This window comes from Hyla sarda, chromosome 3 (genome assembly GCF_029499605.1).
Source record: "Hyla sarda isolate aHylSar1 chromosome 3, aHylSar1.hap1, whole genome shotgun sequence".
In the NCBI taxonomy this organism is placed as follows: Eukaryota; Metazoa; Chordata; class Amphibia; order Anura; family Hylidae; genus Hyla; species Hyla sarda.
The window spans coordinates 385,062,343-385,074,948 of NC_079191.1; the positions used below are offsets into that span (position 1 = coordinate 385,062,343).

Here is a 12,606-nt window from a genome sequence, read left to right on the forward strand (position 1 = left end):
CTTAGGAGTCTTAGTTAACAGTAAATTTAGCTGTAGTGACCAGTGTCGTGCAGAAGCTGCCAAGGCAAATAAAATCATGGGGTGCATCAATAGGGGCATAGATGCCCACGACAAGGAAATTATTCTACCGCTGTACAAATCACTGGTCAGACCACACATAGAATACTGTGTACAGTACTGGGCACCAGTGTACAAGAAAGATATAGTGGAGCTGGAGAGGGTTCAAAGACGGGAAACCAGGGTAATACAGGGAATGGGAGGACTACAGTACCAAGAAAGACTATCAGAATTAGGGTTACTTAGTTTAGAAAAAAGAAGGCTTAGGGGAGACCTAATAACTATGTATAAATATATCAGGGGACTGTACAGAGATCTCTCCCATGATCTATTTATACCCAGGACTGTATCTATAACAAGGGGGCAACCTCTACGTTTAGAGGAAAGGAGGTTTATACACCAGCACAGACGGGGGTTCTTTACTGTAAGAGCAGTGAGACTATGGAACTCTCTGCCAGAGGAAGTGGTCATGGTGAACTCGGTAAAATAATTTAAAAGCGGTCTGGATGCATTTTTGGAGGATAATAACATTACAGGTTATGGATTCTAGATCTATAGGGACAGAAGGTTGATCCAGGGATCTATTCTGATGCCATATTTGGAGTTGGGAAGGAATTTTTGCCTCTAGTATGAGGGTTTTTTTGTATTCCTCTGGATCAACTCAGTAGGGATTCATTGGGGAGTTGTAGGTCGAACTTGGTGGACACTGTTTTTTTTAACCTTATGAACTATGTTACTATGTTATATATGGTCTGCAGAGCTTGTGTAGAGCTGGGGGGGGGGGTCACTACTATATGGTCACTGTATGGGGGGGGGGGGATTTTAGTCTGCGTACAGTGGTTTTATTCAGTATCAGTATGGAAATATTATCCCATCATTATATGATGGTAATAGCAGTGATTTTGGTGTGGCAGTATTTTTTCTCCCTTGTATAGTGGTGTTATTGATGATATTGGTCTGTGTATAGTGGTTTTATTCAGAATCAGTATGACAGTATTTTCCTGTCACTATGGTAATGGTAGTGGTTATGGTGTGGTGCAATTATTTGTCCCTTGTAAAGTGGTGATAATGGTCTCTGTATAGGGTTTATTTAATAAAAGTATGATGGTATTAGCCACTGCAGTAGTAATATGTCGTCCTGGTGTGGAGTATTTATTTTATGCAAAAATCCTGTGTGTGCAACTGGTGAGCAGCGATGCATACACTATATGCATCACCATTCACAGGCCATGGGGGATGCACAATATTCTGCATTGTCTGGGTGCTTCCAACCCATGATATGTCAGTGATAAAGGGGGGGGGGGGGCACCAAAATGCACCTTCACTTGTGTAGACAACAATCCTTGCATCGACCCTGTTTAGTATTATTAATGGCGATAAAGCTCTGTATATGCTGACTTTATAGGTTTGCTCTGCATGTCATATAGTTTAGGACAGTCTATAATGTTCATATACAATCCGTCACTTTGTGTGGGAAGAAGACAACCAGTCATACAGGGGCAGCCATGAAGTCAAAATTAAATTTCTAACTCATTTCTACAGTAACCATCCTCAAACCCATCCCAGACAGATTGAATCCTTCATGTCACATGGTGTTTTTCTACTTAGAAAGCAATACAGTTCAATTCAAATATTATTTTCAGCACTTTTTTTCACGATCTCGATCAAAAAACAACCACACAAGCAAAAAAGTGTTCTTCAAAATGAGCCGTGGGGTCAGCTGTGGGCCAGAACGTTTGAACTATTTTGGAACAATTTATTCCTCATTACGGCTTTGCTGGGGAGAAGAACTAACAGCAATATGTTTTCTTTTACAAGTATGGAGCAAGTCATGTAAGGCAGGCTTTTTGTGAAACCTTTGCATATTGTTGACAGATTCTCATGCTGCCCACAGCAGCAAACTTGGATGTATTCTTCTGCTGTTTGTAGAAACAAAGGATGGCAATGCTTTGTCTTCCCAGATGTGTTGAAGCCGTACACAGCGGGGAGGAATGTCTGACCTGTCAGTAAGCCAACCATAGCTGGTGCCTTATCAGGTTACTGCTGCCAATAAATTGTACTGCTTAGATCATCATCAAGCTAAAAAAATTGTATTCAGATGTGGCAAACCGCAAACAGTATTAGGCAGCCTTGTACTGTAAGACTGCAAAAGTGTAGCAGTCTGCAAGTTTAGGGATTGGAACGGTTCAGTTCATGGAATCAGGAAGTTTCCTTTTATGAGTCAATTTGACTTTGAATAAAAACAAATTAAAATAATATAATTAGCAGTCACTGCAAAGAAGTTAATGATCAGATCATCCTCCATAAAAATCTATAGTATGCCATAGTCTATAACATTGTGTTAGCGGGATTCACTCAATATATTCTTCTGCACAATGTAATCCATAGCCAAAAGGCAATAAAAAAAATAATAATTGAGTTGCACTTAAAGGGGTACTCTGCAGCACAGCGTTTGGAACAAACTGTTCCGAACGCTGGAGACGGCGCCGGGAGTTTGTGATGTCATAGCCCTTCACCCTCAATGCAAGTCTATGGGAGGGGGGGTGACATCATGAGGGGGCGGGGCTATGGTGTCACGTGATCCCGGCGCCGGCACCAATGTTCGGAACAGCTTGCTCCAAACTCTGAGCAGCGGAGTACCCCTTTAAATTCACCAGCCAAATCCTGCGGTGATCCTGTGCAGAAGCTCTGTGGGTGCCCTAGTATCTGCTCAGTTGTAGCGGTTGACAGGTGACCACTGCAGCCAATCAGTGGCCTCAGTGGGTCTGAGTGTCCAGACACCCCACGATTGTAAGAAAGATCCAGAAGAAGTTCAGTTCCTAGAGCTTAACTCTTTGGCTTGACCCCTTCATGCACTGTCTATGGGAGAGCCGGAGATGCACAAGTACAGTGCTCGTGTATCTACGACTCACCCATAGACAGTGCATGGAGGGGGGGGGGGGGGGTGCTGACCAGCACTGATCTGTGCACAAGCAAAACTGATGTTCTGAACACAAATCTTCAAAAAACCTGGCTGCTGAGCATGAGATTACTGGGGGGTCCTAGCAGTTAGACCCCAGCTATCAGACACTTATCCCCTTTTCTGTACATAGGAAAAAAAGTACCGGAGTTCCACCTCAAGTTACCAGTATGTTTTTTCAAGTGTGGTAGAAATTTGGAGTGCCTGCAGGAAACCCACATGCAAACGTTATTGCTGATATTTCACTTGGTTGCATTGGAACCCAGGATGTCAGTGCTGCAAGGAAACAGAAAAAACAGCTCTAACTACCCAGCTACTGCATATGACAGATTATTTCAAGTTTATAGAAGGTGCAACTTTGTTGACAATAGTCCATCATTAAAGAAATGTGTGAGGTTGATTGTTGTCTTGATTTTAAAGGGAACCTGTCACCAGGTTTTACCCTATATAAATGCCAGCAACATATTCTACATCATGCAATAAGGTTTCCTACCAATGCCGGTATGTCCTCCTGCCCGTCCTCCATAATGAAAACAATCAGATTTAAAACCCTTCCACATCGTATGCTAATTAAGGTGAACTGTAATCACACCTATTCATTCCCTAATCATGCTTATTCAGGTGTGATTGGGCATGATTGAAAGCCCTGGCATGGTTGACTTCATTGCTGTTCTCTCTGTATTCTTGCCCAGATCAAGGTCCTCACATTACTGCTGTGTGACAAAGTCATCTAGAAGCCTATGGGAGGCTAGAGATTGCGGTGGATGTGAGAAGAGCGGTAACGGTGGTCGTGATGTCAATTGTGCCTAATCACACCTGAGTAGGCATGATTAGGGTATGAACTGGTGTGATTACAGCCCAGGAGTCAGTGACTACTCTGGAATGCCCCATGCCCATGTGTCTAGTTCACTCTAATTAGCATACAGCATGGGAGGGTTTTAAAACAGTTTTTCTTCCCTATGGAGGATGGGCAGGAGGACATACGGCCATTGTCGGATACCTTATTGTATGATTTAGAACTTATTGTTGGTACTTATATAGGGTTACACATTTAAAGGTGTATTCACACACACACCAGATCCACTGCAGATTTAAAGTTGCGGATTTACAAATCAGCAGTTGCACAGGACATGCAGTAGTGTATATGTAAGCAATAATGGAGATCCAGGCAACAGAATGAACAAATGGTCAGATAAAGAGAAGTCAGGCAAGCCAGGTCAAAAACAAGATAGAGGTGTTTTTCAAAATCAAAAGGCAGAACCAGCGCAAGGAAGAACCTCTCTCACGGGTAAGAAGTGCTAGACAGTGCTAGACATTTAAATAACTCACCTCTAGAGGGCATGGATGCCCAGGTTGAAGGCTATTAACTCGTCGTCCATGCCTCCTGAGTGGTCCAGGCAAGTCACTGCATGATGAGCCTCTAACCTGGACTAAGTCATGTCATAGAGCAACAGTACCGCCACAGGACTCAGAGCCACCAGTGAGCAAGGCAGGCACAAACCTTACAATGATTGCCATTTATCGCTTGTGGGATCATCTTTATCCAGTGGGATTATTGATCCCACTGCTTGTGAGATATTTTCGAAAATATTTGAATATATTCATTAAACAGTAACACAGTGAATTGCTCCTTCTCCGTACTTGTCTAATTGAGCTTTTGTATTATAAACAATAGAAACCCATATGTGATCAATTACTATAGGTCAGGATGAAAATACAGCTTCAGAATCAGATATACTAAACATAAACAGTGGATTTCAAAATGCTGAGCTCATGAAAAAAACTGATTGTAGTAATATCCCCAATTATGGCTACAAATTAAAGAATTACATAGAGGAAATAGGAGAATTGACTCCCACTGCGCTGCCCACTTCCATCGCTCAACATACGCAGGCTCATAGCTCGCTATTTTTCTGATGTCCCAACGTTGGTAACCGAATTGAAAAACTGACTTCACCATTTAACTCCTTCCTTGCCCCGCTTCCCTCCAGCAGTGCCCTAGCCTAAAATGTAACACATTGCTCTCCAGATTATTAATGGAAAATGAAGCATATTTTTATTACGTGATGTATGGCCGCAGCAGTAACACAAGGCACAGAGCCATACATTCATTAGAAAAATATCTTGCAGGAATATTTCTTACAGGAAAGCTTTTACCCCAGCACCTATGCCTCCCTTGTGAAATTCCCGATAAGTTTTACTCCCTTAGTTTCAAGTCTTTAAATTTATATCCCTCAGCTTACTAAATGGCAAAACTGAAACCTAGAATAACAGAGACATTGAATATTATATTTGTCTAAGTAAGCTGGCATGATCTTTTTTTTCAACATGGACAAGTTGCAGAAGTTTTATTTCTCTTGAGGATTATTCCCAATCTATTTTATTGGATATTAGAATGACAGAACGGGCCGAACAGAACTGCGGTTCATAGCTCTCAGAGACTGAAGTTGAATGGTGGGAGGTCATTTTGTAAAATACAGTTTTTAATTTTATTAGGAATTCGACATCTCCACATTCCTCATGGGTTTTATTAAGTAAATACAACAATTTCACATGCCGTGTTTATGCTATTTAGGAGACTGAAGTAATTCAAGGTGTAGTCTACAACATGGCCGTGAGGGGTATGTTTTCCCAATATAAAGTAACATGATTTATGTTCTCATATGTTAGGGACTTTTAGTCTCCCCAGTATAAAGGTATACGGTATTTTATTTTGTTATATTTGTTCAGGTTCTTGCCTACAATAAGAATTACAAATTTTGAGCGACACAGCGAGGCCTAGAAGTAAGACATCTCTTGGAGATTACAGACTTCTGCCTTACACTTTTTCATTTATATAATAGGTCATCAATATCTGATTGGCGGAGTGCCAACACCTGGCAGCTCTGCCAACTAACTGTTCAGCAGAGCTGCGGCTTTGGCATATCCACAATGAATGGAGCTAGAAACAATGACCAGAGTTACTACAGCTCAGCTCCCATTCACTTCAATGAAAGCTGTTCTTCAGTAGCCTGGTACCACCAATAACACAATAAAGAGAGTCATCTCTATTCAGTTCCATTCATTTGCATATGCCAGAGCTGAGGCTCTGCCAAATAGTTTAACGGCAAGCATGTCATGTATCAGCAGCCCACGAATTACACATGAATGGCCTATCCTGAAGACAGTCCATCAATGTAAAATGCCTGGAAATCCCTTTAACAAAAGATTAATAATGCGTTCAGCATATATACATTTTTATATTCCGTATTTATCGGGGTATACCACGCACCGGCCTATAACACGCACCCTCATTTTACCACGGATATTTGGGTAAAAAAAGTTTTTTACCCAAAAATCCATGAAAAAATGAGGGTGCGTGTGTGCGCGTGTATACCCCGATATACCCCCAGGAAAGGCAGGGGGAGAGAGGCCGTCGCTGCCCGCTTCTCTCCCCCTGCCTTTCCTGGGGTCTAGAGCGCTGCTGTCGACCCTTCTCACCCCCTGGTTATCGGCGCCGCTGCCCGTTCTGTCCCCCTGACTATCGGTGCCGGTGCCGATAGCCAGGGGGAGAGAAGCGGCGCCGACAGCCAGGGGGAGAGAAGGGGCAGCGGCACCCATTGCCGGCGCCGCTGCCCCGTTGCCTCCCCCCATCCCCGGTGGCATAATTACCTGAGTCCGGTCCGCGCTGCTCCAGGCCTCCGTCGTGCGTCCCCAGCGTCGTTGCTATGCACGGCGCATAGCAATGACGCCGGGGACGCACGACGGAGGCCTGGAGCAGCGCGGACCGGACTCAGGTAATTATGCCACCGGGGATGGGGGGAGGCAACGGGGCAGCGGCGCCGGCAATGGGTGCCGCTGCCCCTTCTCTCCCCCTGGCTGTCGGCGCCGCTTCTCTCCCCCTGGCTATCGGCACCGGCATATTTATCGTAGCAATGAAAACAATAAAGCTGGGGTCATAAATGTCTGAAGTCCGGTTCAGCCTAAACTCACTGCAACTGATGACAATAGTGCCTCAGTTGTTTAGGATCTGGCATTCATTAATTGTGCATGCTGGACTGGGGAACATGGCAAGATACGTTCCACTGTCCGGTGTCCAACTTGAGAATCTGGATGAATGTTAACTGTCCCATTCAAATGAATAGGATCAGTTCTACAATCAATTTCCTTCTGGGGCTTTTTTAATAGCGCTGGAGTAAATGCTGTCGGGCAACACTTTTATGTGAAGGGGCATAAGTTCCTAAGGCATCAAGGTAGCACTAGCCGCAGCATAGTGGCTCCAAACTGTAGCTTGTGGCATCACTGAATCCAATTTGTTTGTAAAAGTCAAAAAGGGAAATTGCAGGTGAATAACATTTGAAACTCCACGCATAGCATACCTGTGTCAGTTCTAGAATATAGGACATGATTATTGCTCCCAGCATCCATGCTTTGAAGGACAGTCAGTAGTCCAAACAAGTATTGAGTATTGTTGCCACTAAGGCCATCGAGTTCTGTTCACATTTACATTGTGATATACTTAAGAAATGGAATCAACAAAGCAGTGCTGGATCCATTGTAAGATTGATGAACTCCATTGACACAATATAATGTCTGGTTTCTTTCTTAGTGTCTGTTGGATTATATGGGAAGAATAGTTCAGCAAACAGTGGTATTCCTCCAGCCAAATCTAAAGGAGTTTGCAATGGATGGGCCAAAATGGAAATGTGAACAGTTTTAGTGAATATAACTGATGGATGTTAAAACCTAAGATCAGTGACAATATAATTGCAGTCAGCCCACCATATGCATTTGTTAATCAGAGGACATCACTTCCTCTCTCAGTGACCACAAAGTTCCCACCTTCTAACAAATCTACCTGTGGTGGTCATTGATATTCAAAAAAGGGGCTTAGGAGACCAAAAGCAAAGTAAGATTGTTGCTTGTCATGGGATAAGTTGGGAGAACTTGTTACCAGTTTCATGCTGCCTCTTACCATGGGCAACTTGAAACACTCCTTCTGTACAGTGATACATGATTCACTCTGGAGCACTTTAGAGTTTCAGGGTAATCATAGTTATAACATTGGATGGAAATGTGGCTCTTGAGTCATTGAGGCGGTCATTGGCAGCTTTTCCCTGCCCTGACAGCCCGGTTTAATCAGTCTCTCCCTATTTGGGTAACGAAAAAGATCGAACAATCGCTGATGGTGCAGCAGGGAGAGAAGCCTTAATGACTTAGAACCTAGTTCCCAGCTAGTGTGGTAGCCACGGGGTGTTAGTAGAAACAGCTGATCACTTTGTGACGCCAGGGCACCATTATCCTATGCACTTTCCGAGGTTGGAGACAGCTTCTCCTGGGCCAGACATGGGGAGTAAATGAACACACCAATGTCAGGTTACGAATAACTGTCTTTAGCGAGCTGGGTGCCGATGGTATTACACAGACAGCTGGTTGTGGGTGAGAGAGTGCAGCGTAACCCCTTGGGAGCCCTGTTGCCTTGCTAGGACTTGTGGTGCTTTCACCAAACAGATTTATACTGACTTGTGAGACAGATAGATGAATCCTGGTAGGTAGGGTCCTGTCAAGGTATTGAAGCCTTCTCTGCCAGAGCATGAACTTCCACCATATGGGAGATTCTTGCAGGATGACCAGAGAGAGTAGATTTGAGCTAGGCCTCTACACCTGAACCTCACTGTGCTCAGCTTACACTCGAACTTAGAACTGGGGCAACTCCTCCCCCACTACACTATAAGGGTGAACATTTAGGGGTTCCCATTGGCAGGAAGGGTCCCATGGGGTTTACACTGCTCTCACTTAACCCCTTAAGGACGCAGGACGTAAATGTACGTCCTGGTGCGGTGGTACTTAACGCGATGCCCGTGTCATGCGCGGCTGATCCTGGCTGCTGATCGCAGCCAGGGACCCGCCGGCAATGACAGACGCCCGCGATCTTGTGGGCATCCGCCATTAACCCCTCAGGTGCCGGGATCAATACAGATCCCGGTATCTGCGGCAGTACGTGATTTCAATGAATAATCGGATCGCCCGCAGACGCTCCCGGCGTCTCCTGCTCTGGTCTGAGATCGAGCAGACCAGAGCAGAAGATGACCAAGAACACTGATCTGTTCTATGTCCTATACATAGAACAGATCAGTATTAGCAATCATGGTATTGCTATGAATAGTCCCCTATGGGGACTATTCAAGTGTAAGAAAAAATGTAAAAAAATGTAAAAGTAAAAGTAAAAAAAAAGTGAAAAATCCCCTCCCCCAATAAAAAAGTTAAACGTCCGTTTTTTCCTATTTTACCCCCAAAAAGCGTAAAAAATAAATTTAATAGACATATTTGGTATGGCCGCTTGTGTAAATGTCCGAACTATTAAAATAAAATGTTAATGATCCCGTACGGTGAATGGCGTGAACGTAAAAAAAAAAAAAAATCCTACTTTTTTAATACATTTTATTTTAAAAAAATTATAAAAAATGTATTAAAAGTTTTTAATATGCAAATGTGGTATAAAAAAAAGTACAGATCATGGCGCAAAAAATGATCCCCCATACCGCCGCTTATACGGAAAAATAAAAAAAGTTAGAGGTCATCAAAATAAAGGGATTATAAACGTACTAATTTGGTTAAAAAGTTTGTGATTTTTTTTAAGCACAACAATAATAGAAAAGTATGTAATAAAGGGTATCATTTTAATCCTATTGACCCTCAGAATAAAGAATACACATAATTTTTACCGTAAATTGTACGGCGTGAAAACGAAACCTTCCAAAATTAGCAAAATTGCGTTTTTCTTTTTAATTTCTCCACAAAAATAGTGTTTTTTGGTTGCACCATACATTTTATGATATAATGAGTTATGTCATTACAAAGGACAACTGGTCGCGCAAAAAACAAGCCCTCATACTAGTCTGTGGATGTAAATATAAAAGAGTTATGATTTTTAGAAGCGAGGAGGAAAAAATGAAAACGTAAAAATTAAGGCCAAAATGGGCTGAGTCCTTAAGGGGTTAAGGGTACAGTAACACAGAATAACATATATACATTTAACATATAATTAATTTAGAAGAATATATTTTTTTGCAATGAAGTGCGAACATAATAAGTGTGGGCCCAGTGAGCCCAGCACCTTGTGCTGACAAGCTGCCTGAAGCAGTCCAAAGCCACAGGACAGCTATTGGTGATGGGACGCAACACTAGCATTATAACAATAATACTAATAAATGCCAAAGTAATTCAGAGATAATCATGGGAAGAAAGGATATGCAAAGCAGCTCTCACACCATATTTTCAGGAGACTTTCCCTTCAAGTCAGTGTTTCACTTCAATTAGGAGTCTTGGGAACTGACTGGGAATGTATGTCAAGCCAGGTATCTCTCCATAAAGAAAAAAAGAATGCCTATCTGCACACAGCTGATTCAGGGTTTTGCCCCTTGTCAACACAAAGCAGTGTTTTGGCTAGTAAGAGGCTTATCATTGCGGGACTAAAGGGGTAATGTTTCTCTTTAAGACAAGTGTCTGCAGAAATGATTTCTTTCTGTAGAGATCTCTGGCATGACATACATTCCTAGTTAGTTTCCAAGACTCCTATTGAAGTGAGATACTGACTTAAAGAGAAAGCCTTCAGAAAAGGTGGTGTAAGACCTGATTCACATATGCTTTCCTTTCAGAATTCCCAGTAGTGCATCAATGACCTATGAGTGTCCACAAGTCTTTATGTCCCTCTTCTTAAGGTGAATCATACAGAGGTAGATGGTGTTGTATTTAATTCTGCCAGTGATCCTATCAGCATAAAAGTTGTTCTCGGCCTTTTGGCTAAGATCAAGTGTAGTATCTGTTCTTATCAGTTTCATACTGGTGGATAAGTCCCACTGGTGTGGGGCTGGTGGGGATGGGTGCTGCATGGAGGGGCAGGTGTACCAGGGTGTTCCAGGGCTGGTTCTGATGAATGAGCTCGACAGCTGTCCTGATGTGACCTGTTTCCTCTGGGTCTCACCATGAGGTAGAGGGGTGTAGAGCCGAGGTACTTCTGTGCCTCGGGGAGTGGTGACCCTAAGGTGCTGAAACCCACTGGGTGTTATAACTTACTGAGTGAAAGCACTCCACCATTACTCTTCACCTTTGGCACTCACCCTTTTTATAGATCCGTCCATTTTGCACTCATCCATTTGTATATTATTTTTTTGTTTGTCACTGTGCCACTTTTATGTGTCTGTTTTTGTACACAGGATTGTCAGGATGCGGTAGCCCTTCTGGCAGTCTAGGGGAGGTGTGTGTGGCCATTAGGTTCCTCACCTCCCTGCAACCCCTGGGCTTCTCAGCTTCGGTCAAGATGCCATCAGTATACGACTCCTTGGCTGATACCTTGGTTAACGCCTAGGTTGAAGCCAGGAGCGTTTTCGGCCCCTTAGTAGCTTTGGCGAAAAGGGGCATCGAACCTGGATCCTTTCAGGTGCCTTTTGGCCCGGAGGTGAAGGGTAGGTTTGTTGGGGGGCCTCTCTCCTGTTGGAGAAGGGCTTAGCAAAGGACCGCATCCTTTGTGCACGCTTTTTTAGTGTGATACGTTTGCACTTTTTCTTGCACTTTGGGTGATAGAGAGCACTTGCCTCAGCTCTTAAAAAAAAAAAAGTGGTGAACGGAATGGGGATAGCTGCGTTAAAAGATTAAATTGTGCATACACACTCTTAGGTCCCTTTACTCAAGCAGTGCCTAACAAGCTATTAACAATACAGTAGGTCACTTTGTGCTTGTTGACTATTATTTTGAATAGCTTATTACCAGTAAGGGTTCGAATGAAAGATTGTTCCTGCAATCATTGGTTCTCATAGACATACATTGCTCATCGGCAGCACAGTCCCTGTTTATACTGGGAGATGGCCTGCTGTCAAATTTTAGCCATTTGTCGACAATTGATGTGATGTCCTGTCTGGGCAATGATTGAGAATGAATGTTTGATAATATACCCAAGGATGGGGGCTCAAAATAATGGGGTTAAAGGGGTATTCCGGCCCTGAGACATCTTATCCCCTATCCAAAGGATAGGGGATAATATGTCTCACCGCGGGGGTCCCGCCACTGGAGACCCCCGCAATCTTGTATTCCCCACCCACCTGTTTGAGCTGCACGCCACGGTGCCAGCTCACAAACAGCCGGGTGGCGACCGTGGGGCAGTCATGCCCCCTCCCATAGACTTGCATAGCGGGGGGTGACGTCACACGGGGTGGAGTCGTGACGTCATTATACTCCAGCCCCATGGTCGCCACCTGGCTGTTTGTGAACTGGCACCACGGCGTGCAGCTCAAACAGGTGGGTGGGGAATACAAGTTTGCGGGGGTCCCCAGCGGTGGGACCCTCGTGGTGAGACATCCTTTGGATGGGGGATAAGATGTCTCAGGGCCGGAGTACCCCTTTAATAAATGATACGGTTTATCAGTTGAATACAAACAAAGCAGACCTTTTTAGCGGTATATAAAAAGAGCTTAGTATTATACTGTATCATGTATAGCTTTGGCAATGATAAGCCTTCCAGAAGGAAGAAAATTGAAGGATTTAAAGCTAAATAAAACAGAGACACATAGTTCATGTGTAAAAGCAACAAGCTGATCCAGAGCAGAAGCGGGGCT

General features: G+C 43.6%; 1 pseudogene; it reads left to right on the forward strand.

Moving 5' to 3' along the window:
• Positions 1–10,778: 10,778 nt before the first annotated feature.
• Positions 10,779–10,856, forward strand: LOC130363238 (U2 spliceosomal RNA; annotated as a pseudogene).
• Positions 10,857–12,606: the final 1,750 nt, after the last annotated feature.